General features: G+C 39.5%; 3 long non-coding RNA genes and 1 pseudogene across 10 annotated transcripts in view; 2 read left to right on the forward strand and 2 right to left on the reverse strand.

The window, feature by feature from the left end:
• Window positions 1-254: 254 nt before the first annotated feature.
• LOC128630141 (general transcription factor II-I repeat domain-containing protein 2-like) lies at window positions 255-2,299 on the reverse strand (annotated as a pseudogene).
• Window positions 2,300-10,638: 8,339 nt separating this feature from the next.
• On the reverse strand, window positions 10,639-18,068 carry LOC128630195 (uncharacterized). The gene is made up of 4 exons (XR_008394575.1): window positions 17,906-18,068; window positions 14,820-15,733; window positions 13,987-14,132; window positions 10,639-11,918 (listed from the first exon to the last, which is right to left on the reverse strand). It is a non-coding gene; the product is annotated as an uncharacterized LOC128630195 (long non-coding RNA).
• On the forward strand, window positions 15,376-17,257 carry LOC128630210 (uncharacterized). The gene is made up of 3 exons (XR_008394594.1): window positions 15,376-15,462; window positions 15,573-15,695; window positions 16,874-17,257. It is a non-coding gene; the product is annotated as an uncharacterized LOC128630210 (long non-coding RNA).
• LOC128630172 (uncharacterized) overlaps window positions 17,605-27,740 on the forward strand; it is an 11,543-nt gene continuing 1,407 nt past the window's right edge. The window contains exons 1-10 of one of the 8 annotated variants that reach the window (XR_008394512.1): window positions 17,606-17,920; window positions 18,381-18,807; window positions 20,105-20,338; window positions 21,245-21,436; window positions 22,742-22,864; window positions 23,019-23,611; window positions 25,781-25,908; window positions 26,102-26,267; window positions 26,996-27,125; window positions 27,492-27,740. The exon at window positions 27,492-27,740 is cut by the window's right edge and continues 880 nt beyond it. This is a non-coding gene — a long non-coding RNA (uncharacterized LOC128630172). The other 7 variants (XR_008394517.1, XR_008394513.1, XR_008394516.1 and 4 more) reach the window with 7 other exon arrangements.

Consider the following 27,740-nt stretch of genomic DNA (forward strand, 5'->3'; position numbering starts at 1 on the left):
ACATGAATATTTAATTGTGGCAAAAGAAGATTGGTCTATTTTCAACGAGGAAAAGCAAAACCTTACCTACAGAGACTATGCTGTGGAGATAGGTATATAAAGACATGTTTGTGTATGCATAATCCGGACACTCTGCAGACTGTCACACTTTATTGATTTCCAATAAAGTTTATTTACTTTTTGACATCTACTAAACTCTCTGTCTCTGAAGTTTTTGACCTAGGCTAAAAGGTTGATTTTATTCACGACCACAATGGGTTCTAAAATTTGACAGAGGGGCCGGGCCAGGAACAGACGGATGGAGTGTTTGTGTGAACTAATATAAATGACATGTAAAAGCCATTACATGAAAGGATTTGGCCTTTAACAGGTAGCAAAGCATGAATATGCAAGGCTCATTGTACCAATTGTTTTTGAAAATGCATCAATCTGATAACACAGTAGAGAAACCCGCGTCCAGTTTCAGAGGGAACAGTGCTGTTGATCTCCCTTTTTTGCCAGTGCATCAAACTCTGGAGTTAGTTTTGTTGTGGCAATTCTCAGGATAGATCCGAGGTGTTGGTCAGTTAACCTGGATCTGTGAGGGGCTTTGTTGATGTTCATGACGCTGAATGTCTGCTCACATACATAGGTCGAGCCAAACCATGTCAGCATCTTCTGTGCCGCCCTCTGGAGGTTTGGAAACGTCTCTTCATTAAGTGAAGCATAAAAGTCATTCAGTTTAAGAGAGTTGAACTTCTCCTTTAAGACGGAGTCAGACTGAAGATCGATCAGTACCAATTGCAGCTCCTGTGGTGCTGTTTCAGGGTCTTGTGACAGGGGACAGGACACCAGCTGAACCGAGGGCAGAATTCTCTGTGCAGGTCGCCCAGTGATCTGTATTTCTTCACGTTTCGGGACGCCTCTTTCTCCATGGCTAGTGTGGGGGAATGAAAGAGAGATTTGTTTGAAATTTGACTGGAGAATCAAGTCAGCTTGGATTTGAAGGCTCTAACATTTGTGTACATGTCGTGCCCAAACTGATCTTTCCCCTGTAGCTTGACGTTCAGCTCATTCGTGTGTGAAAATATGTCCACAGCAAACGCAAAGTCACAAAGCCAGTTGTTGTCGCTTAGCTCAGGAAATTCGTCGGATTTCCAAAATAACTCCAAAAATGCGATAACTTCCTCTTTTAGCTCCCACACTCGTTGAAACACTTTTCCCAAACTTAACCAGCGGACACAAGAGTGGTAGAGGAGTCCTGGTGATCCGCATCAGTTTCCTCCAGGAACGTAAGAAACTGACGATGCTGAAGTCCCCTTGCTCGTATAAAGTTAACAAGTTTTATGACCGGATTCACGACATGATTAAGCTGCAATATAGACTTACACAGAGATTCCTGATGAATTCAGAGATTCCAGTGAAGGAAAATAACATCCTGCTCAGGGTTTTCCTCCTTCACTTTGTCCTGGATTCTTTTCAACACCCCAACGTTTTTTCCAGTTAAATTTGCGGATCCATCCGTGGTGACATTGGCAAGTTTACTCCAAGGTATCTTCATTCTCTCGATGACAGCAGACACCTGGTTATACAAGTCCTCTCCCCGTCTTTTTCCTTTCAGGGACTCCATGGTCAAAAACTCCTCCGTTATCTCAAAACTGTCGTTAATCCCTCGGATAAAATTAGGAGCTGAGCAGTGTCTTTTATGTCGTTACTTTCATCCAGTGCTCGTGAATATAACTTAAAAGACTCCGCCTTTTTGTTCAATTCGCTGGTGATATCTTCGTCAATTAGTTCCACACGGCGAGTCACAGTCCTGTGTGATGAACTGATTTTTTCAAAATTGCCTTTGCTCTCCGGACACAGGAGACCTGCTGTCTCTACCATGCATTCTTTCAAAAACTCGCCTTCGGAGAAAGGCTTGCTAGCTTTTGCTAATTTGAATGCCAGCAAAACACTTTCCTTGGTACTTGACTCCTGAATCGCAGCTTGTCGGTGAAAATTTTTTTGCTGAGTCTGTAAATTATCCATCAACCTCTGAGCCGTAGCCGCCCGTTCTTGCGTTGACTGCTTGCTAGCATAGTTGGCATGCTTCGTGGCAAAGTGACGGCTGATATTGTATTCTTTGAAAACCGCAACAGTTTCTTGGCATATCAGGCATACAACCATTGATCGGACTTCAGTGGAAAAATATTTTGTTGTCCACTCCTTATTAAACACTCGGCACTCACTGTCCACTTTTCTTTTCTTTGGTCCACTCATTTTTACAGAAGGGCTCAAAGGGCAAAGCGAAAAAGTGAAGTAGAGAGTAATACACCACACTGAGGTTTAATCATATAATTTGGACAAATTCGGATTAAAGCCGGATTAAAAATCCCAACGGGCCGTATATGGCCCTCAGGCCGTAGTTTGCCCATGCCTGTCTAAACATACATGCATCGACAGCTCTGTGTCAATAACACGATTTCCTACCACAAAAACGTGAGCGACTGCAAGCAAATATGACTCATTTGATCTACAGCTACTGTGCGGCTAGAAAGTTTAACGTTTACAGTTTTCTGTATTTCTCCATACATTTGACCTGAAACCTGATCAGATCTTCATCTAAGTCCTTAAACTAGGTAAAAGAGAACCCGGTTAACAACAGATGCAAAAAAAAAAACAGTAGTTTTTACAGTTATTTATTAAGCAAAAATGATCCAGCGTTAAATATCTTTGTAGGAGAAGGAATGTGAAGTCTAGGAGTACGAGTTCATTTAAATGGGGCTGATTGAAGTCAGGCGTTTCAATCAAGGGAATGGCAATTAGGCCCGCCCATGTTTCAAGGACATTAACTTGGGTCTTCACCTTCAAAGTCTGGTCTTCACCTCACAGGTTTATGGAAGTGTGCCTTGCCTCGATCAAAGGACATTCCTGAGGACCTCAGAAAAAGAGAGTTGTCAATGCTCACCGGCTTGGAAAGGATTACAGAGCCATTTCTAAAGAGTTTGGCTTCCACCAATCCACTGTGAGGTAAATGACATACAGATGCAGGAAATTCAGCACCACTGTTACTCTCCCAAGGACTGGGCGTCCAGCAAAAAAGATTACTCCAAGGGTGTGGTGAATAATATCACAGTAAGTCATATAGGACCCCAGGGTAACATCTGAGAACCTACAGGCCACTACTTTCCATAAAAGAACACTGCTGCCTGTCTGAAGTTTGCTCACAACCATGTGGAAATGCCAGGAGCCTACTGGAAGAATGTTCTGTGGACAGATGAGTCCAGAATAGAACTTCTTGCTTTAATTGAAAATCATTGTTCGATACAAACCGAAAATAGCATCCCAACATAAGAACTTCATCCCAACCGTGAAGCATGGGGGTGGCAGCATTATGGTTTGGGGCTCCTTTGGGTCCGAACCAGCTGGCGATTATTGATGGACCTATGAATCCTAGATTGTACCAGGAGAATGTCAGGGTATCTGTCTGTGAACTCAAGCTTAACTGTAAGTGCGCCTTGCAGCAGAGACAACAACCTTAAGCACACAAGTACGTCTACAGAGAAATGGTTAAAGCAGAAGAAATTGAACATTTTGGAATGGCCAAGTCAGACCTTAACCCAATAGAAATGTTGTGGAGGACCTAAAAAGAGCAGTTCGTGCAAAGAAGTCTGCCGGCATCATTGAGTTGAAGCAGGAGGAGTGAGCCAAAATTCCTCAAACCCATTGTGCAGGATTGAGTGAGTCATCGGAAATGTTTGCTTCAAGTTATTGCTGCTCGAAAGTCTCACACCGGTTACTGAAATCAAAAGTTTACATAATTTTCAGCAAAGGTGTTTAATGTTGGGTAATTGTGCTCAGTGAATAAATGTGAAAACTATAATGCATTTGTTTAATTGGGTTCTCTTTATCTAGTTTTAGGGCTTGGATGGAAGTTCTGTTCACATTTCAGATCAAATGAATTTAATTTTATACTTGTTTGCATTCTTTTTTGATTTTGGCTATACAATCATCATATTTTTATCTTTCATATATTTTCTGGATTGTTCTGGTAAAGTCTTTAAATTGCTGCTCCTGAAATCAAAACTGGTGTTTCGAGATGTTTTTGTATCTGTTATGGCCTCCAATACCATAGTTAAAAAAAAAATTAAAAAGTCACTTCTGGGGAAAAATGATACAATATTAATGCTTCAACATGCACTAGACTTGTGTTCGTCCAATTAAATGCTCTCTAGAATGTGTAGGAATGTGGGGGTCTTGAGGCGGGTCTTGCTCAACAGTAGCAGCTCATTAGCATCAATGTTCTTCAGAGCTGGGCGTATCCCAAACACTGTTAGCTGTTGTGTAACACTTCAACATGCCGCCACTCTTATTTCCTGTTTCAAAAAGAAATACGTCGTCATACTGAATCAAATCACAGCTCTCAAAGTTGTTTTGTGGGGACTGTAAAGTAAAAAAAATGAGCGCATTGTTCATCTTCCTTTAAAAGGTGCAATAATTTTATTTATTTATTTATTTTTCACTTGTACAAATAACCTGGGAGATGTGTAGAACATGATAAAAATAATGGATTAAGTTGTGGCCTTAGCAAAAGTGCATCAAGTCACTTAGAAAACCTGTTTAAAAAAAACAGACTTCTGGTCTGGAAAGCTTGTTTGTGTTTGGATGTGCCTCCTGTCAATCATTTTAGAGACACTCTATGGGCAACCATAGATCCTGGGCTGGAGCTTTGTGAACATAAGCGGGAAACATTCAAATGTCAAAGTTACTATTCCATCAGCTCTGCATGACGTGACATCAATTAAATGTGCTAGAGCTCTGCTTCTCTGCACTTCTCCTTACAGTTTAGTCATTATGATGTAGTTCAACGCTACAAAAGGTTTGAGCAAACAGTGCAGCCCTTCCTCAAACTGGGTTGCCTTGCAGAATGTTGTCAAGTTGCCTGGTAACTTTTAGATTAAATATCCGTGCAGTTAAAAGGATGTTAAACAGTTTTGTCCCTGTGAGCCTTTACTCTTTCAATTTTGACTCCAGCATGAGCCAGTCTAGTGTTTCTGACAACAGCTGAGTACCAGTTACAAGTAACAATAGTCTTCACAACACTGACACTGCAAATCTGCAGTTTGACCAAGCATGTGGCCTGAACGACTGCGAGTTCAAATCCTGTTTGGTTCCCGAAGATCCATAATCACTAATATCCCTCCAACTATGTGCTAAACGTTCATCACCTGTCAGTTACTTTGAAACAAAAAGTTTCTGCTGAATATATGGTTTGTACAGTATGTAAGATGTACCTTTTTATAAGTCCTGATTCTTTTTTTATTTTAAAGTGCACCTATTATATTTAAAAGTTTCAAAAATCAAAGCGTACGACAAACGGGTTTATTAACCCACAAAAGAAGGAACCGATTCTCAAGAGCTGAAACGAGTCGTTAGTAATTCCAGACTTACTTCCTGTACTAACCTACATAGGTTTGTAATAAAAATCCCTGGATCTGGTCTTCATCGGCTGCTCGGGAACAGACTGAGCTGAAACTCATTATGGTAGTGGGCGTTTCCTTTTCGACACGCTGACAGCGGTAGACCAATCACAACAGACTGGGACACCTGACCAATCAGAACAGCGTATGCTCTCTGAAAGGAGGACTTTAGAGTGAATCTTTTAGAATGAATCATTTAACGAGTCGTTTTTGACGCTGGGTTGAAAAAAGGTAATGTTGCAATTTAAATCATGATGACATTAAACCCTCACCCTATATATATATATATATATATATATATATATATATATATATATATATATATATATATATATATATATATATATATATATATATATAACCTTGGATGCATATAAATCTATTGTACAAGACCTTTTTATAACAAAATTAGGCACGTTTCAAAGCCATAATGGGTGCGGTTTAATTTTCTGTAAGATCAACTCATACAGTAATGATGGCTTGAAGGGAATTGCAGGTTTATATTCACAGGCTCATAAAAAGTATGATGTATTGTTCTTTAATTATTGTAGGGCTGCAACTAACGATTATTTTGATAATTGATTAATCGGACGATTATTTTTTCTGATTAATCTGATTTTTTTTTAACTAAACTTTTTTTTCAATTAGATTTTGTTTATTATAATAAAATAAACCCCCAATACCCTCAGGGTATTTGTGCTTGGACTTTTAAAAAAAAATGCAAAAGGCACATACAGTTTTACTAATATAATCTTTCATTTTTACATTTAAACCTTTCAAATGTTGGTCATTTGTCTACAGTTTGTCCAGTTTTAAGCAGCAAAACTTTAAATAATACCCAAAATATAAATAATCAAAAACAAAGGTAAAAATTTTGTTTTAGTGCATGGGGGATTTCTCCTCCGAACAAATTCACTCATGGAGAGCTGTTTCTTTCTGAAATAAATAAATTTAAAAAACAGCAATTGAGTATGCAAGAAGCAATTTATAAGTAAATTAATATTTTCATTGTTTATAATGATAATTGCTGATGGCAACCGTGATTAATATAAGAAATCTAAATAATATATAATTAATATAATTTTTGTTAAATTTCTTTTACACAGACATGCTGTACTTCAGATGTGACAATATAAACCAAAAATATCTCAAATATATAATTCATTCTGTTAATGTATATAACAGTAGAGCCGCAGTAGATGGCATTTGAAACACAGATCAAAGTTAACTGTAGCAGACACACAGAGAAACGCAGCAAGCTAACAGGCTTGTTTAAAAGGACAGGAACAATTATACACTAACACATAAGCATTCGATGAAAACCACTACAGTGACTACAAAATCTTTTACTGCTGCTGTTATCACCTGCCTTTAGATTTACTGCTTGACTTTGTTCACACCGTGTTTAATTTAACCTGTTTCTGTGGTAGCGCGATTTTAATCCATCAATATGCTGCACGACCTGACGCTCCAGACAAAATACATCTAGTGTGACTGTCCCGAAGTTAGTAAACAAAGCTTTCTACACAATAGCATGGAATTAAACTAGACTACACCATTTTCACATCTTCATATAATGTGGATATACTCAGGTTTTTGCTTACCGTGCTGATGTTCCACCTTCGTCCGTGACACCGTGTTTTCGTTTCATGTGCTCGTGCATCACTGTGGTAGTCACACAAACTCCACTTTGAAGAACATGCACGTTACCATCTTCTTTGCTGCATTCAATGTAAAATGCTCCCACGCCTTAGATGACTTGGGATGCACACTTTTTTTTACCGCCAGGTTATCTGTTTTGCACCTGTGTTTTCATGAAAGCGACATCATACGTAAACGCCACCCGTGACGTCAGCAGACTAATTAATCGATAATGGCATTCATTGCCGAAGGTTTTCATAATTGATTATTATCGATTAGTTGTTGCAGCCGTAAATTATTGTAATCGTAATCACTCAGTACATCGTCTATTTGCAGGTATAGCATGACAAATAATTAACTTTGAAGCGTTCGTCCATCCATCCATCTTCCATACTGCTTATCCTCTTCAGGGTGACGGGGAACCTGGAGCCTATCCCAGGGAGCATCGGGCACAAGGCGGGGTACACCCTGGACAGGGTGCCAGTCCATCGCAGGGCACAATCACACACATCCATTCATACACTACGGATGCTTTGGACATGCCAATCAGCCTACCATGCATGTGTTTGGACTGGGGGAGGAAACCGGAGTACCCGGAGGAAACCCCCGCAGCAAGGTCCATCGAGGAAAGGAATTCCGTATTATAAGCTGATGTTTTCCGACTTCACTAACCAATTTAAAGATCTAAACATCGATTGGGTGGAAGACTCGAGCAAAGAAATATATCTTTTAATTGTTGATCGAGTTTATAGTAACCCTGTGGCTTTCAGAAATTTGGAGGAAGACCAAAACAACGAATGTCTCCAAAACTTACAGAATAAAATCCTATCGGAACACCTGAGAGATACAACTTGGTTAGTCGCTGTAAGAAGGCTCCCAGTAAGAGCGGTTGTTAAATGGAGCTGTTTTGTAAAAAACAGTAGATGCCTGATGCCTAACTGTAATGAAGAGGAAACACTCGAACACTTTCCTGTTAGAGTGTTATCGCTTTAAAGAAACATGGGCTAAATTAAAAATCGTTGGTCTCAATATAGAAATAAATATGAACTCAATTTTCTATGGCATTTTTAAAGAAAATTGTAGCAAGACTCAGCATGACTTCAGTTGGTTCATAATATGTTTGACTAAATATAAACTCTGGAAAACAAGAGCCAGAATGACTATAAATCAAACGTTTATATCCAGTGATGTTGTTCTCAAAGACATTCAAAAAGAGCTAAGAAGATTAAAAAGCAGCACATCTTAGTTTAAAGACTATTCAGTGTGGGACACTTTTTTCGTGTAATTGTACCTTGACTATGTAAGTTTTTTTTTTCTTTCTTTCTGAATATGACTTTGTCATATAGGGTGGTAAGGGACTCGGCAAAGGAGGCGCTAAGCATCACCGCAAGGTGCTTCGCGATAACATCCAGGGGATCACCAAGCCGGCTATTCGCCGTCTGGCTCGCCGTGGTGGTGTAAAGCGTATTTCTGGTCTGATCTATGAAGAGACTCGCGGTGTGCTGAAAGTGTTTCTGGAGAACGTGATCCGCGACGCCGTCACCTACACCGAGCATGCCAAGAGAAAGACCGTGACCGCCATGGATGTGGTGTACGCCCTGAAACGCCAGGGACGCACCCTGTACGGCTTCGGCGGTTAAACGCTCTAACACCGAACGATGCGAACACAACGGCTCTTTTAAGAGCCACCCACATGTCTAGAAAAAGAGCTGTTCCGTGTGTGAAAAAGTCAAAAACCTTTTTCTTTTGTCACGCATACGGCATCAAACGCTGTACACAAGTAGCATAAGAACTTCTATCTGTATACATAAAAAGAGGCAATCTATTAGTATTTTTTGTAACAAACTATAAATATAACTATTTAATACTGTATGCACAGTACTAAATATTATTATAATGTGTTTGTTTAAAACGAGTTAGAAGACTGTTTTAGTAAAAACTTACTTATATATTTCGCTCTCCCACACCCAACACACACACACACACACACACATTATATATATATATATATATATATATATATATATATATATATATATATATATATTCACATTCATTCACTTAGCAGACGCTTTTATCCAAAGCGACTTACAAATGAGAAAGATACAAGCATACAAAGATACAAAATTTTCTTGTGTGTACTTGCGCTTTCTATGAACATGTATGCACACTTTGATAGATGAACCACTGGTCTAGTGGTGTTTTATACTTGAACAAGCTTTGTTTGCTTGGCTCTAAATCACTAGTTTGACTTCATATGACCCACTGCTCCAAATGTTACTAGAACAATTTCAGCACATGGCCAAAACACAAGGTAAAATAGTTTTTCTCCAGCCAGGATATTAAAGAAGGCTCTATATGCCCTCTCTGTAGCTGACATTATTGAGTTTTTGTGCAGTGCCTAATGAAACTGCTCTGTCTGGCAAGTCTCTGTAGTGTAATAATCCAAAGACCAAAGAGCCGAAGCTGAGTGCCGCCAAACGGATTGTGCCCGAGTGGTCCAGATACGATAGTGAGATCAAGCAGCTCCTGAAGCAGGTCAAAGGTCAGAAGGAGAGCACAAAGTCATCTGCCCCACAGACACAGTGTACAGGTGAGCCAGATCTAACATCTCCTCCTTTCATGACCAAAATGCTGTAACTTTGGTATGTATTTAGCTGCACGTTACTTTTCAAAATGTGTCCCCCATGCATCATGGTAACATTGCAGCTATTTTCAGAAGTGTGATTTGTCAGTTTCTACAGGCAGCCGTCGTGATGAACTTTAGCACCTTTTGAGAGGAAAGAGTGACGTTTGCAACTAAAACCCTCTTGTATAGCTCTACAAGTGCACAGAGAGATCCACAAACTGAACCAGGACATATTACACTGGCCTCGAACTCCGCAGAAGAGGAAGAAAAGAGACATTTTAAAAACATTTCAGTTTTCTATTTATGAATCTTGATGGCTGAAGTCTATATTTTAAAGGTACAATAGGTCACACTTTCTATCAGAACATGTAAGACTAATCCTTTTGTAACAGAACTGAAGGTAAAGAAGCCAGAACACCTTGTCTGTAATGAACCAGTAATATTCAAAAGATTCAAACTGTGTATATTTAACCTTTTTTCTTTGTGTTATATGTCTGCTCTGCTGCACATAAAATAATGCCAAGTCTCTTAGGAAGGAAAGGTTAAGGATTGTGTTTTGTTGTCATCTTATGGTCAGTTTTGGAAAATTGCACTGTTGAGTATCTAGGGAAAATGCATCTGCACATTCCTCAGTAATTTCTTACGATACATTCTTGAATCATTCAACACTATAAGCTCACGAGGAGTTCGTCTGTTGCATCACTGTTAGATGTTTACACAAAAGGGGAGGTTTAAGTGAAATATTAATCAAGTTGTACATGATTTTTGTATCATGTGTAACTTGTTATTCCTCCATTACAGTGAAAAGGAAATGGAAAATCATTACAATATGATTGAACAAATCAGAGAGGATGTCAGAGTGGGGGAATATGTGTAAAAGTAACCCCAACACATGCACAAGATTTACAATTTATTTATCCACATCATGAATTATTCCTGTGTTTCCATTTGATTTCAAGCCCTTTAAAGTGAAAAAGCCATGCTGTGTTTGTGACACTCCATGCTGATCTGGGTTTTTTTTTTCTTCTTCTTTTTTTCTTCTTCTTTTTAAGCTTGGAAGTGGAAGGATGTGAATTTTCTCAGGAATAAAATGTTTATCATTCATCAGTGGTCGTCTGCTATGTCTGGAGTTATGTTATTGCATCAACGTGTACAGATATTAATCTACTCTCCCTGATGATAGTGACTCTACCTGTTCTACCTACTCTTTATTATTTACATTTTTGTGCACAAAGGGCTAGCTTCAAGAGCAAGGTATAATCAGTAGTCTGATTTCACAATAAGCTAGAAACCAGAAAACACTTGATAGTGCAGATTTGTGCTTGCTAAAAACTGCTGCTGTACTCATCCTAGGATGTTGACACGAACACATTTGTTTGCCTTTTCCTCTATTACATCTGCATACTGGTAATGATTTGTAATCCCACTATCCAGTGTCAACAGGACCCTTTTGAGTTTGCTTCCTCTCTTAGGTTTCTTCTTCATGATGTCTCGGGGAGTTTTTCACCTCCAGCTTGCTCGATAGGGATCTAAATCTACATCTGTCAGTCCAGATGCTTTGTGACGATGTCTGTAAGTGCTATACAAAATGAAAAGTTCAACTAATGGAATCCTCCAATAGTGATTTGCATTACAACAGTGAAATCGGAGAATAATGTCACTTTCTTTTTAATTAAATACGTAATATCTTTAATTGTGTATTTACAATGCAGCATTATTTAACTGATAGAAAAATAGTGCAGTCTCCTATACACACACACACACACACACACACACACACACACACACACACAATAGTTTTAGGATAGTTGGTTGCTTGGGAATGAACCCCCACACTCTGATGGTCCCTGAAATAATTACTTTATATAATACCACTTAGCTCAGCTTGGCAAGTCTGAGAATATTCAACAGCATATGATGCATCTTCATGCCACAGTGGCTTCTGTAGCCACATCTATGGCAGTTAGTGTCAAACAGGTTCAACAGGTTACACTTCTCGCTGCATGCCTGATGCTATATATTCAGATCAGACTGATGTCCTCCTGGATGATCTTAGTTAAAGTTGAATTTAAAGTTGAACAGTCCAGAGCCAATAGGGTTAAAGCCCTGGAAACTCTCCCAGGCCCCGTGGAAATGGTGATGGCCTTCTCCGTGCTTGCTCTCAGGGTCCATTGGGTCTTCACCCTTGTCAAATGAACTCCTTGTTTCTGCACAAGAACAGAGAAAAGGTGTCAGATATACCAGCATCTTTCGAGACTCGTGTTTTATATTACCAGAGGTGCAAGCAGCTACAGTTTTTCCCCTTTTACATTGATATAGGAGACACCTGAAAACTGCTTTTCTGCTATTTCAAAGTGCTCAAGCCAAACAGGAATAAAATTAGCCAATTCTCAAAGAATGTGGTACATGAACGACACATTCACTTCTACAAGAGGTTAATTATTTATAACCGTCACACCGAACCAGTGATTGATTAATTTTTTTAACCGTTCCATCTGGGGAAAAACAATACCATTACATCCAATCTAATATACTGTTGATCGATGCACCTTGACATTTAGTCTACATGCTGCCCAAAAAAATTAAAGTCTGTCTGGACCTCTGGAAATTCTGCAATGTCAGTATAATAATAAAAGAATAGGATTTGCAGTGACCCACCATTAAATTTTCTTTTCAGTATTGTAGGCTATACTTTTTAATTACTAAAATGAAAGGAAAATTCATTTTACAGACATACAAACAAGAAAGTGTTAATCAACAGTCAATATATATTATTAAGGTCAGAATCAGCCAGCCGTCCATTGTCTGTACCCCTTATCCTACACAGGGTGGCGGGGAGCCTAGAGTCTGGGCTGGGATGCCAAACCAACGCAGTGCGCAATTGCACACACACACCCCCATTCACACACTACGGACAATTTAGAGATGCCAATCAGGTTACAACACATTTCTCTGGACTGGGCGGGGGGACCCGGAGTATCCAGAGGAAACCCCCAAAGCACGAGGAGAACATGCAAACTCTGTGCACACAGGGCAGAGGCGAGAATCGAACCCCTAACCCTTGAGGTGTGAGGCAATATCACATGGTGCATGCAGTATCACATGGTCTAAATGTTTTACATATTTTCAAGATTCAGCACAAAATGTTAATATGCTTATGCAAGTGCTTGCAATTTGAGTTCATAATTGTTCTAAAAATACTAACAATACATGCAGGCCTGACATACACTTATGTTAATTTTGTAATAACTGTATAAAGTAAGCTTATACTGTATGTGTCGCGACAGACCGACAGCCGGCGCACAAGGAACTAAAATCGCTCCTCCCGCGACTGCCGCGCTGGCGCTGAAGAGACAGCCCCGCTTCAATGTTTTGGACAGTCGGAAAGCACGTGGAGGTGGGGCGGAGCCGCCGACACACCCTCTGGTGATGAATGGCGCGCCGCACGTGAAAATTCCACCATCCAGCAGACGAAGGGAGAGTATAAAAGGCCGCTTTTCCGCTCGAAAGGAGAGAATTCTCTCACATGAAGTGTGCCTGGATTACTGCCAGTTATCAGTATTGTTGGTATTGTATGTTTTCTTTCAGACGACCCGGACCCGAGCGAATTCTCCGGTCCCTGACTACAAACGCGGCGTTGCCTGACGTCTGAGAAGAGCCCTTGTTTCACCGGAAAGCCCCGGAGCGACTCTGGCAACCCCGCAATACACTGACCTCTCACCACACGCTGTCACGCCCACACGCGAGCACACACACACACACTCCAGAACGTTATAAATAAAAATAAAAATAAATCTCATTTGTTAACGTTACGACGGCCTCCCGTGTGTCTGTCTCCACCCACCGCTGGCTAATTTCCCTATATATGATATCATAATATTTCTGCAGATTACAGTTAAATATCAGTTCAACCAATACAATTAACCGTTTATGCTGCAAGCATGGATCCGATCCGTCCTTTCCAACAAAATGCATGTTTATTTCTCTTTGACTGTTAGTTATTTTGGCAGATCTGTATTAGCAAAAAATCAAAAACATATCACAGACTGTGTTCAACATCCCCACTAATCACCAAGTCACAACCATAATTTCTGTTAATTTGATCTGAATTCCAATCTGATTCATCCTTCTTTATCTGCAGCTGTACTTACATACTTATATACTGTATTCCTCATCTATGTAAAACTATTCAAGCATGGGACACAAAAACCAACATCAAAAAACGGCTTAACTTGGTATTTTTATATTAGCAGACAAAACTGATTGAGGGTTTACCTGGCTCAGTGAGCACTTCCTTGGCCTGTGCGATGTCTATGAACTTCTTCTCAGCCTTGTTCTTCTCTTCAGGATCCTGGACGTTGTCTGGGTGTCACTGCTGTGAGAACTCCCTGTAGGCTTTAATGAGCTTCTTCTGGGCTATCCTAGTGTTCACACAAGCCCAGCCGTTTAGAACACATTAAAACATGACACACTTCAATATCAACCTAAGAAGCCAAAGGGTAGGTGACAGTCATTCTCGCTGTACTCCTTAGCACTTTCAAAGTCCTTAATGGCTGCATAGATGTGATGAACTCTGATTCAGGGGATCAGTCCCAGCTCTAATTTAGTCTAGGCCGTCTACGGCAGTTAATTCAGCTAATAAAGACTCGTATGAAGCTGTGCTTGATTAGGGATGATTAGAAACTAGACTCTTTATGGGGAGGGAGCTCAGGGGGAAATCTACAGATAGCGATTTTACTGTCACCAATATTAGCATGTTGTCAAACTTGATTGTGGGCAATACAAGAAACCAAAGTGAAAAATGACCAACAGGTCAATGAAAGAAGTCTAAACTAAAAAAGTAAACTCAAAATTTTCACTACAAAATGAATCCTGGATGCCACCTGTTAATTATAAAGATCAATATGCAAGTTGTTCATGGTGGATTTTTCCTTTAATGACTTAATTTTCCTTTAATGACTTAATTTTCCTTTAATGACAAGTCAAAGAGTTACAGTAGGCTCCCTCTCTGAAGTCTTGCCTGTGACAAATCACCTGTTACCACCAACTCTTTTCAACATGATGCACGTCAATCTTCTTTTCATGTCTTATCATGGAGTAAAACTCACCGATGTGAAATCAGGTTTAACTCGATGTCACGTATCGTGACGGAGCGGAGATAAGACGGATGCAATTGCAGTATGAACAGTTGTTTATTTTAAAAGAGAGACAGGCAGACAAATCCAAAACATAATCCAAAACAGGCGAAGGTCAGGCGATCGGCAAACAGGCATACACAGGGTTAAACATGAATCAAGGTCGTGGCCACGGAAAACAGGGTCGATAAACTAGACGAGAAACATGAACTATGACGAGGAACTGGGAGCGGATAATCCAGCGTGAACGAACTCTAAACATGGACCGTGACTATGACTACTAAACAAACCAATCTAACTCTAGGATAATCTTCCGCGTTGTGTGCTGGGAGGCGCGCGGTATATATGTGGACATGATCAGCGTCTAAACTGATCAGCCTCTAAACTTGCTGAGGGCAATACAGACACACGTGAAATCCCAGCCAATGACAGAACAGGGAGGAGACGTGACAGAAACATAAACAAAACACACGTGTCCAGATGTCACTACTGTCAACAACGGAAAAGCAGGTGCTTGCGCATTCGCGCTTAGAGCACGCTGCTTCAAGGGGAAATCATGACACTCGATGACTTTGCTTAGATCCGGTAAAGCGGATTTAGACTTGTCCGTGGCCAGGTAGACGGTGGCTCTTCTGTAGTAGGCCAAGTATTTTTTCGGGTCACCGTCTACACACGGATGTCAGAAAGTGGTCGGTTAAGATTCAGACAGAATATTTTTTTTTGCAGAAATAAAGAAATGATTGCTGGTGACTTTCTGAGAAAAGCTCACCGACTCACCAACAGCTGCGTGGAAATGGGAAAGTGCGTCGGCCAGCTGTCCGGCAGCCAGGAGCTTCTTCCCATCTCCAGGTGCTTCTCGACACTGTTCTCACTGCTGCATAGGACTCCTTTAATCAAAAGTAAACTCAGGCCAGGATATAGTAAAGTAAAAATATAGTGACAAATGGTTGGGTAGAATAATACCATTGCATTTCACTATGCTTGCAATTATTATTATTATTATTATTATTATTATTATTATTATTATTGATAAAAGACATGGACACTAATTTTCCTGTGTCATTTTTTAAATACAAAGCACACATCATTATCTTGGACTTTATCATAATCATCAGCACAGAGAGGTCTCATTATCAAGTCACATCTCTTTAGAGTCTATAGAAAAGCTTGGCTTTGTATGTAGAGTACTACTTAGTGCACTAGAAGAAACTTGTGAGATTCATTCCTTAAGACTAGTGAGGTCTAATGAAAAGTATTTCTGTAGAATCTGTACAGCTGTGTGACAGTTCAGTTTCCACACTATCTATCCAGTATATGAAGTCAGTACCTTCTTACCTTCGTATCGAAGATCCAGCAGCACAAGCACAAAGGGCACATAATTTACTAGTTTGTATGCGACTGGTGTTATAGTTACCATGATATAATGTGTTTTTTTTTTTTTTTTTGTAAACTCAGGTGTAGGAATATGAAGGCTTGGCTACAATGATGTTTAATGAAGATAACCACAGCGCAGGACATGGTTTCCTCACATGCATATGAAAAAATCAGCTGCTGATTTGGTCTTTTTAATGTGTTCTCACTGAACATGAGACTAGTTAAGCAATGAAGGCAATACATCCCAGACCATAATATTTTCTGGACACGGCTTGGACACACTTTATTTGAACTTCCAATACACCAGGCACAAGAACGGTTTCATTCCAGAGGCCTTCATTCATGGCCCTTAAAGAGTATTCTTAATCTTCAATACAATGTCACTGTGACCTGTGATATACATATCAGTTATTGTATAAACGATTACAATTATTTATTATACATATTTTTTGCATTTAGCAATTTCATTCTTTACATATAAGTCATATATTACAAGGAACAACTCCAATTTTTTGTTGTTATTGTTGTTTTGTTGTGTTTATCTAGGCTAGTTAATATTAACTATGTAAACACAACAAAACAACAACAACCATAAATTGGTTATAGATATTGCGATAAATTAGGTCACAATACACTTTTCTATGATGTTGTAGGTAAGGTGATATCCATCCATCCATCCATCTTCAATACTACTTATCCTTCAGGGTCACGGGGAACCTGGCGCCTATCCCAGGGAGCATCGGGCACAAGTATATCCTGGACAGGCCAATCCATTACGGCACAATCACATACACACTCGCACACCCATTCATTCACTACGGACACTTTTAGACATGCCAATCAGCCTACCATGCATGTCTTTGGACTGGGGGAGGAAACCGGAGTACCTGGAGGAAACCCCCACAGCACGGGGAGAACATGAAAACTCCGCACACACAGGGCCTCAGTGGGAATCGAGCCCCCGACCCTGGAGTGAGGCGAACGTGCTAACCACTAAGCCACCATCCACCTGGTATTGTGATATCTTTTTTTTAGTAATTACAAAATAAATTGAATTGAATGAAAGCAGCTAATTATATGTAAATTTGCTGATGTTTTTAAAAGCCTAATCTTTCAAATATCTCCCTCCTTTTTAAAAAAAACTAATTTTCAGTGTTAGAATTTAGTTTTTGTAGGAATGAAATAAATAAAATATCTAACTCAGTTGAACAGTTCTTACTTGTTACTACTGGTACTACTTGTATTGTTCTCTGCTAGATATATATCGCTTTGCTTGTATTTTTCTCATTTGTTAGTCGCTTTAGATAAAAGCATCCGCTAAGTGAATAAATGTAATGCACTTTAAATCTATTCATTTATTTTACATCCCCACCCCCCATCTGTTTACATGTTTTCACATCACGGCTACTTTGGTGACAGTTTGTTAGCTAAATTATATAGCATGATACATATCCCTGCTTGAGTGTGCGAGCATACTTGACCAATAAAACTGATTCTGAATCTGATTCAGAAAAATGGCAGTGATCCGTACGGAAGCCGAAGGAATCGACTCATATTGAAGAGCTAAGCCAAAGGATTCGGTTCACTTAAAAGAGCCAGTGCTTTCCATCATTGAAGGAAGTGAAGTGCGCGGTGAAAAAGCATCATAATGGACGCTACAGTGGCATGTAATAATTGTGGCTTACCGTACACGTTGTCTGGTAAAAAAATGTTTTAAACAAATTCTCTGTATTTACTTATACAAGTATTTTCCGGACGCATCTTGGTTACACACTGCTGAATGCGCTGAATGCAATGTGGGTTCAGAACACACCTAATTAACCTAATTAGCTAGTGAACCTTTGACAATTAGCAGACTACATCCTCAATGTGAGCGTTTTAAAGTTAAACAGTGAGACTTAATTGATAAACATGGCCTTCGAGTTAGCTTGAGTTTAGTTGGCTAGCTAGCTAACGTCTTGCATTAAAGCTTAATTTTCTTTTCTTTCTTTTTTTTTTGCAGCGTGGTTTCTTAAAAATGATAAATAACCAAATTCCACACAGCAAATGTTAGCCATGTGAAATGTTAAGAAGAGCAGTGGGGGAAATTTCCCTATGTGATGTTTAGCTTCATAAATAAGTGCACTTGATGTTTTTTGGTGGTTTTATTGCTGTTTACAGAGGGTGAGGTTGTGGGGAGGCTGCCCCATGTGCTCTTCTGTGTGGAGTGTCTCTGGTCTCTGGAGTGTCCTCAGGACTCCAACTCTGTCCCCTCAGTCAGCTGTCCCGAGTGTAGGGTGAGCACTGTTCACAACTCCTGTCCATGCAGCCATCACTCCCTTACTGCGCTACAGCATGTCAACCAGCTTTCACAACTCTTTTTAGGGAAAGTAGCTAAAGCATGCTCAATTTGTCACCAGATGACACCATAGACTAATTTTTTCTAATTACCTATGATATGGCAATGAATATTACTAACTAGTTTTAAAGAGAAAGAGAGGCAGATAGGGTGCCGATACTTGTAGAGTTGCATAGATATATCATGAACATGCACATTTTTTAAACGTGTCTACAAATGAAGAAGGCAGGCAAAAAGAAGTCGTGAAAGGTGAGTAGTCTGAAGGAAATGGTTACTGGTTTGTAAGTATCAACAAGAAAAGTGTTTAAAATGAAGAACTATGGGACAGTAAAGTTATTAAAACATAACTTTCTCAGATTTACTAAGTAGATAACACTAGTTGGTCATTACTACACCCCATAATGTTAGATAAGTGTGTCCGAGTTTAGTATTTATGCAGACCTTTTATTTATTTTTTATTCCTCCACCACTAAGTCTGTCCATCCATCTGAGGTTCTCATTAATGCAATATCTCAACCAGTGGTTGAATGTTTGTAGGAATTCTATAGACTATATAGTTGTTGTAACCAGCAGATGACTCGATTAGTATTTGGAATTGATCCAAAAATATAAGAGGTCACAGCAGTTTCATGTTTATGCTCTATTTCCCCACCTCATGCTCTGCTGCAGTCGACAACAGTGGTGCTGAAATGACTGTCTGTTCAGCACCCAGGTGGCAGTAGTGTGAGGAGCATTTTTCACCTCTTCAACAGGTTCATGTGGAACCTGTACGTTTCTGCTCGCTTATCGGCTGCTGCAGGTGTTATCGTCAGCTGCTGGAGGCTGGCCTCCATTAGTTGCTGCAGCATGGAATCCATGTTTTTATTTTTAAATTTTTTATTATTATTATATATTTTTTCCTTTATTTTTTTATTTGGCCGCGTCTGTGCTCATTCCCGTATCCTTCACCAGACTTACAAATGAGAAAATACAAGCAAAGCAATATATCAAGCAGAGAACACTGCAAGTAGTGCTACAATAGAAGATTTTTAATTGAGTTCTAGAAGATGCAAAAATGTAATCAGCCCTGAGATTCTAACCAGCGACCTTGGCGTTCTTACCACCACACACTAACTAACTGAGCTACATTGCCATATATATAATATATCATAATAGTTTCGAAGAGAATTTTTAAGCGAATATTTTTAAGTGTCCAAAATTATATGGACGGCGCTCCGTGCAGCGGGGAAAGCACTCAGACATAGCCCGGGGAGGGAGCGTCATGTCGCACAGACTCTGGCCAGCTCCAGGCCGATCATCGCTGATTTTTTCCCTGGGCGTTGAAGAGTTATCATTGATGAAATTGTTACTTTACATTTATTTGGTAAAAAGCTTAGACTTTTTTGGAACATTCGGCCGTTACATCGGGCGATGAACAGTTCCCAGATAGCAAGCACATTTGGGCCGATTCTGGTAGAAATGCGCCACTGTCGGCTCAATGCCGGTATCGGTGAAAAGGTAATTGCCCAGAGCCCTGCTGACCGTTCACACCACTTCTCGTTGACAGACGGTTTTTGCTATGTGGGCCAATCTCAGCTGAAAGCAGGTGTACTTGCGGCAGGTCCATACTCTGTGTAGCGGTGTGTATCTGCTTTTTCGAGTTTGTTAAGTCACAGACGGGCCACAGCTAAAATTAAGGAGCTCAGCCGCCTGGAAAACACTTTTGACGGTTAAATCAGTTAGGATACTCGAGGCTGCAGTCATTCTTCGTTTTCAAGAGGAATCATTTCAGCTGAAGAAGGTAAGTACTTTAATTGAGTAATTTCAGTCTACAATGTTGTTTGATATTTAAAATGTCATGGAGAAAATGTTTTTTAAAAATCTTTTCAATGGTATGTGTGATTGTGACGAGAACATCAGACGGCGTACTAGCAGCTAGCTAGCCGGCTAGCTAATTTAGCTTAAGAGGCAGCTCGACACTTTTTTTTATAAAGCTTTTTTAATTGCTGTACAAATAAGATAAACTCCTAGTTTATTCCTCCCCTTTCCTGTTTTACTACTTTTTATTTAACTTTTTTAATATGTTGTGTCAGAAAACCCACACAGTTTGCAGCATGCTGTGTCCCGTTATTAGATTATATTGTCCACTTGGCAGTATAACAGACCTGTTGTTCGGCTCAACACTGTATTTCTTATGTGCAATTCTTAGCCTTAGTCTAGCAATATACTAATTTTTTGTCTCTTTGAGTGATCCTGAAGGGATTGAATAATGTTTAAATGCAACTGTATTTTAAAGACAGCGATAAAGAGGGCAGGACCTGGCCAGACCTCCAGTCAGACGTGGAAGTGTCTGGGTAAAGACCACCAAGGTGTAAAACATGCAGATATTTGTTCAGCACATCGCTATTGCTATTCCCTCATGCTTTGAGAGCATATTCAAAGTTGTATTTTTCATGAAACATTGTAGAATTTGGCAATATAGTCGATATTTTAGACTCTTTCACAGAGTCTGGAAAGAGTGGACGATATGCCATGTGAGCGTATTCTTCTGCTTTCTGATTGACTTTCTTTTGTAGGTATTAATTAACCATGATTTCCACTCAGCCATCTTACTGGAATTGTGTAGGTTAGGAATAAGACTGAGGATGGAGTTGTACAGTGTTGTAGTGTGTATCATTTGTAAATATTGTTAACTTCTTTACCATAGCCATGCTGAGGGAGGTGTTAACTAAATTAGAGATGGTGCTGGACCAACAAACCACTGAGATTGCTTCAACTACAGGAGGTCCAGGTGCAGCCTTTGGATATTGATGAAGATTTACTGCCCCTGCAAGACCTTCCTCAACTGTGTAGTCTGAAGCGAAGGATGCAACAGAGCCCAGATTAGAAGCAAAATCTGGTGAGAGTTTTTTTCTTTTTTTTTTGTTAACAACTGCTTGCACAATTACACAGCTACTGAGAGCATTTCTGTTTTCTCAAGGTGACACACTCGTACTCAAAGCACAACATTGAACACCACTTTGATATGAGGGAACAGTTATGACCTAATCTTTGGTAGAGGAGGAAAACATGGAAAACACACAGGGCAGGGTAACTGCAGAAGTAGTGAGAAGCACTGACACTTTTGACGAGGCAATACATGCTTATTAATTTTATATATTTTATATTATTTTATATTATATTATTGTTTTAAGAATCCTCAGTTTCAGGTAAACTGGTTGGAGCTTATTGACAGGGCAGATGTGCTCAACTGCACCTGGTGCATATTGGTGATTACTAACTCCCTGGAAAAGAATCTCAATTGGAGGGGAGTCAATGGAAAGACTTCACTGTCCGCTCTCCAACTCGGAGAGGTCGTGATTGGGAAGTATATCTGTTTACATACAGAATTAGCTGTCTCTCTCAGTTGATATGTAAGGGGTAATCCACGGCTAGATGTGCATTAAACGATTTTAGTGCATGATGTGGAGGAAATGAACCACTCGTTCAAATCGTTTAATGCACACCTAGCCATGGATTACCCGCCTATACCATGGTCTTTCCACAATTAATAATGTTAAAGCTGTCATTGGTTTAGAAGTGCAAACTTTGATTAGAAGTTTAAAATGATCGTTAATTTCTATTAGTTAGGTCTTTAGATCTGGAATTTTGCCCATTATAAATCAGACACAGAGGTAAAGTAGTGTGATGAGATTGCATTTATTTGAATGAATTGACAGATATCTATCAGAGAGAGAGAGAAGGAGAGAGAGAGAGAGAGAGAGAGATCAAGCGTGTATGAATTACGTGCATCATAGGTGCCTCTCAGCAATCAGTGTTGCGCAGCAGTAGTGTAGTAAAACTAAGAGTTGAATTACTTCAGAAACAGTGCTCTTACCACCTCGTTGCTGAGAAATATCATGTAGCTTTTCACCAGCAAAGCTATTTTTATTGTTAAAGTTGCAGACAGCGCTGGCAAGAGGTGTCTGTTCATATGAATGTCAATGTATGCTCGAGTGTCTGTGCGTGTGTGTGCATGTAGGCTGCGCATTGATTTAGAAATGATCACGGTGATCAAACTGACTGGAACTACCTGTGCAATAAACGGTTATAATGCACACCTTCCAGCCAATCAGAATCCAGTATTCACAGTGACCATGGTATAAGCATAGTTAATGCTTAAGATTCATAATGACTGTATGATATGTATTGCTTTATTCCAAAGTTCATAGAAACCTCTTTACGGCTAATGCTGCAGAGATGGAGGTCGAGAGGACCATGAAGAGGTGGCTCCAGCTGGCATCAGATCAAGAGTGTGGGTGCAAGAGAAGTCTTTTGCAAAAGGAAGGTATGTAGTGTTTTAACTGTGGTGTTTTTGTGGTATTTGTTAAAATGTTCCTACTGTAGTTTATTTTTAATTGTTTATAAAAAATTGTTTTAAAAAAAATCCTTGCTGTTTTTAAATGGTGGAATTTGTGTGTGTGTGTGTGTGTGCTTGGTAGCTGGGTGGGTACACAGTTGCGGTCGGAAGTTCACATACCCCTTGCTGAATCTACAAAATATTAATGCTCTTAACAAAATAACATTGATCCTGTGCAATCGTTGGGAACTACATTGTGCGAAATGTCCGCGTCGCTTCAACAAAGGGTAAGGTGCACACACAGTTTTTCTTTTGCTTGTGTCCTTGATGTCGCTGAGCAGCTACCAGGAATCCTGAAGAAGGACGAGTGCATTGGAGCAGTCGTGCCACATGCGGGGGCAAACATCAGGCTGCGGCAGACGGAGGTTCTGAAGAGGGACTTCGCCAGCCTGATCGAGACGGTACGAGGCAGATCACCCACCGCGAAGATCATCGTCTCTGGACCTCTTCCCTCATACAGATGTGGAGCTGAAAAGTTCAGTAGACTTCTAGCATTAAATGATTGGTTAGTTTCTTGGTGTAATTAACAGGAATCTGCTGTTTGTTAATAACTGGAATCTGTTCTGGGAGCGTCCTAGGTTGTTTCGTCCTGATGGCCTGCACTCCAGCAGCTTCGGAGCGGAACTGCTGTCAGACAACATCTCCAAGACACTACAAACCAAGTGACTGCCTACCGTAAGCACATCTTCCTACAATAATGTTCATCATAAGCAATGTTCAATTAATAGTTTAACACCTGTAGTACATACTATGGAGACTGTGTCTGTTCCCTGAGCTATACAAATACATAGACAATTTCAGAATGTTTGTTTTAGTAACCTAATTAACCTAAAATTAGATCATACTGAATGCACATCCAGCACCTTTAATCTGAAGCTAGGACTATTAAACATTAGATCTCTTGCGTCTAAGGCTCTTATTGTTAACGAAATCATTACTGATCAGGAATGTAATTTAATGTGTTTAACGGAGACTTGGATTAAACCAAACGAGTACCTAGCATTAAATGAAGCCAGTCCTCCTGGATACAGTTATGTACATCAGCCTCGTTCAACTGGTAGAGGAGGAGGTGTTGGTCTCATCCATAGTCAAAATCTAGGCGTCACACAAAAACCTAGTCATAAATTTAATTCTTTTGAAATTCTTTATACCAGCATAACTTATGTAGCCACTAAAAATAAGTAAATTCCACTAATTATTATTTACCGACCCCCAGGGCCATATACTGAATTTCTTAGTGAATTTGCAAACTTTATCTCAAACCTGGTTGTTTCTGTAGATAAAGCATTAATCGTCTGTGATTTTAATATTCATTTTGATAACCTGGAAGACCCTCTGAGAATAGCGGTTGTGTCCATCTTAGATGCAGTAGGGATTAATCAGAACGTAATCGGACCTACTCATAATGGTGGTCACACTCTTGACCTCATACTAACATACGGATTAAATATAGAAAATATTGTAATTTTTCCACAGTCTGAAGTTGTCTCAGACCATTATCTTATCTCGTTCATAATACGTATTGATCATAATATTTCCACCTCGACTCGCTACCGTGTAAAACGTACTTCCACATCAGCTACTGCACCGAGCTTCATAAATAACCTCCCAGAGACATCAATTATATTTGGATCACCGTCTGATCCCACAGAACTCGATCAGGCAACTGAAAGCTTGGAGTCAACACTCCGCTACACGCTAGATAGAGTGGCTCCACTCAAATGAAAAATAATTAGAGAGAAAAAGCTAGCACCCTGGTATAACGATCAAACGCGAACCTTAAAACAGACCACTCGACAATTAGAACGTAAATGGCATCAAACCAAATTGGTGATATTCCAAACAGCATGGAAGGAGAGCCTACTGAAATATAGAAAATCTCTTAGCTAGGCTAGAAAAATCTATTTCTCCACCTTAATAGGAGATAAAAAAACAATTCTAGATTTCTATTCAACACAGTAGCAAAATTTACTAGGAATAAAATCACTACAGAGAGAAACACTCAATCATTACATAGCAGTGAAGATTTCATCTAATTTTTCATTGGTAAAGTTGAAAATATTAGATGTGAAATTCAGGCTATTAAATTAAAACCAGACAGTATTATAACTCACCCTGTAGATGATAATATAGCAATATCGGATCAATGTTTAGAATGTTTTACTCCCCTTAGAGAGACCAAACTAGCTTCATTAATCTCTTCAGCAAATTCATCAACTTGCTTACTAGATCCTGTGCCTACATGTTTCTTAAAAAGATTTGTCCAGGAGTAATTGAACCACTTTTAAATATAACCAACTCTTCCCTTAGCACTTGCTATGTACCTAAATCACTTAAATTAGCAGTTATTAAAACCCTGATTAAAAAACCTGACTGACCCGTCTCAACTGTCCAGCTATAGACCAATATCACATCTCCCCTTCATCTCCAAGGTCTTAGAAAAGGTTGTACACAGCAAAGTTATGCTCGTACTTACATAGGAACAACATTCATGAAATGTATCAGTCAGGATTTAGACCTCATCATAGCACAGAGACAGCGTTAGTTAAAGTAGTAAATGACCTTCTACTGACCTCTGATCAGGGTTGTGTCTCGTTGCTTGTGTTACTTGACCTTAGTGCAGCTTTTGATACTATAGATCACACTATTCTCCTTGATAGATTAGAAAATGTTGGCATTAAGGGAACAGTCCTCTCCTGCCTCAGGTCTTATTAGACCGATCGTTATCAGTTCAGTTCGTAGATGTAAATGGAGACTTCTCCACGCATACCGAGGTTAAATTTGGTGTTCCGCAAGGTTCTGTTTGAGGCCCACTGCTTTTTACTTTGTATATGCTACCTCTAGGTCAAATTATTCGTAAACATGGAATGAACTTCCACTGTTATGCTGATGATACAGAGCTGTATGTTTGCAACTGAACAATAACAACAATAAACAACAACTGAAGAATAGCGAAAAACTCCAACTGTTTTGTAAGTCAAACTTTTTAATGTTCACCTGGAATTTGACTCAATAATAATAAATCTCAGAATAATAAATCTATATGTTTACATGAACTGAAGTTTTTGATCATAATATCAAAATTGTCTCACAATCCTAAATGATGGAATTGTATCTTATGTTGGACCATGTATTCCAGAGATTTTTTATTTGAATTTCTTGTAGCGTGCTTACTTGAAGACGATGAGGCGGAGCAGCATCGGAGAGACAGTTCGCTCCATTCTCCAAAGAATCGGGGAGAACAGTCTGTGGTGTATGTTTTCGTTGAAAGCGCCAAAAGGTGGGAAGCTGGCTTTGACTGATCAGGATGAAGTGTATGGCCTTGTACACTGTGAGTATGAAGGATAAAAAATGTATACCGTAATTTTCGGACTATTGAGCGCACCTGAATATAAGCCGCACCCACTAACTTTAAAAAGAAAAAAAATTTTGTACATATATAGGCCGCACTTGTCTATAAGCCGCAGGTGTCCACGTTGTAACGCGAGATATTTACACAGAAAGATGTTACACAAATAGATTTTTTAAACTTTTAATTAAATACGTACCTTAAATGCTTTTTTCCTGAACAGTGCGTGCCAAGCTTACGTGCAACAGCTCTATTTCCTTCTTCAACAGCCAGATCGATCGCCTTTAACTTGAAAGCTGCATCAAATGCATTTCTTCGTGTGTTTTCCATGATGAGGGTGTGTGCATGAAGCGCAAATGACTGATCTGAAGAATTTAGTGTGAGTGTGTTTTGATTTAATTCGAACAGTTTCATTGGTCCACTGTGACCTGTTCGGTAATTTCATTGGTCCGATGTGACAAGGCTAAATGTTTTGGCGGCATGAAGCTCGTTAGCCCGTAAAAATCCATAAATTAGCCGCATCATTGTTTAAGCCGCAGTGTTCAAAGCGTGTGAAAAAGGTAGCGGTTTATAGTCTGGAAATTACGGTACATGACGGTATATGCCTCCTTTGCAAACTCTTGAGAAGAAAGTCTTGCCTTCAGAAAACGGACATTTTCTCTGTTATTGCATTCCAAGGCTGAATGTTTTTGTTGATATTTATGTTACAGATATTGCCGAACAAGCACATGGACGTGAATATACTGTTGCCGGTTGCAGAGAGGCCATCGGCAGGTACCTAAAAAAATGCCCCAGGCAGGAAAAGTGGCAAGAAACACATTATGAGTGTTTATGATGAAGGTTAGAATTTAAATCTACAACTTCTGTGGTTCTTTTTCTTTTCTCATTCATACAAATGTGCCATTGTGTAACACTGTTGACTGACTCATTAGTTTTTACATCCATTTGAAAAGCAAAAACCTTTCCACTATGCATATAACTGAAAGTGCATACATGCTCCAAACCTTTTGTGAATATTGATGATTGATTTGGAGGTTTCAAATTATGAGTGAATTGTGGTTCACTTTCTTGCGATCAGGAATGTGTAGCTAATGTCTGTAGTTTACTGATTCCGAAATTGTTGGTTCAGACTGCATCATATAGTACTAGTATATAACAATGAAATGAAATGCCATATATTCAGATATATCCACTGTCTGTTCACAGCAGAGCTACATGGGATCTCTAGTGCGTCCTGCAAGAATTGGGCCTTAGTCCAGTTCAGATTCAATTTTGTAATTCCTCTCCCTCGCGTGACAGCCTCCAAACAGTACAATTCTAATGAGCTTGAATATACGGAGAATTCCATTGGGTTTGATGTCTGACTAATAATTTTTTTTCTTTGATTAGCAATACATAGGAACTATATCTGGCTATTTTGTGTGTTACAATATTGAATGTCATTTTTCAGCTTTT

This window comes from Ictalurus punctatus, unplaced genomic scaffold (genome assembly GCF_001660625.3).
Source record: "Ictalurus punctatus breed USDA103 unplaced genomic scaffold, Coco_2.0 Super-Scaffold_100046, whole genome shotgun sequence".
NCBI classification, from domain to species: Eukaryota; Metazoa; Chordata; class Actinopteri; order Siluriformes; family Ictaluridae; genus Ictalurus; species Ictalurus punctatus.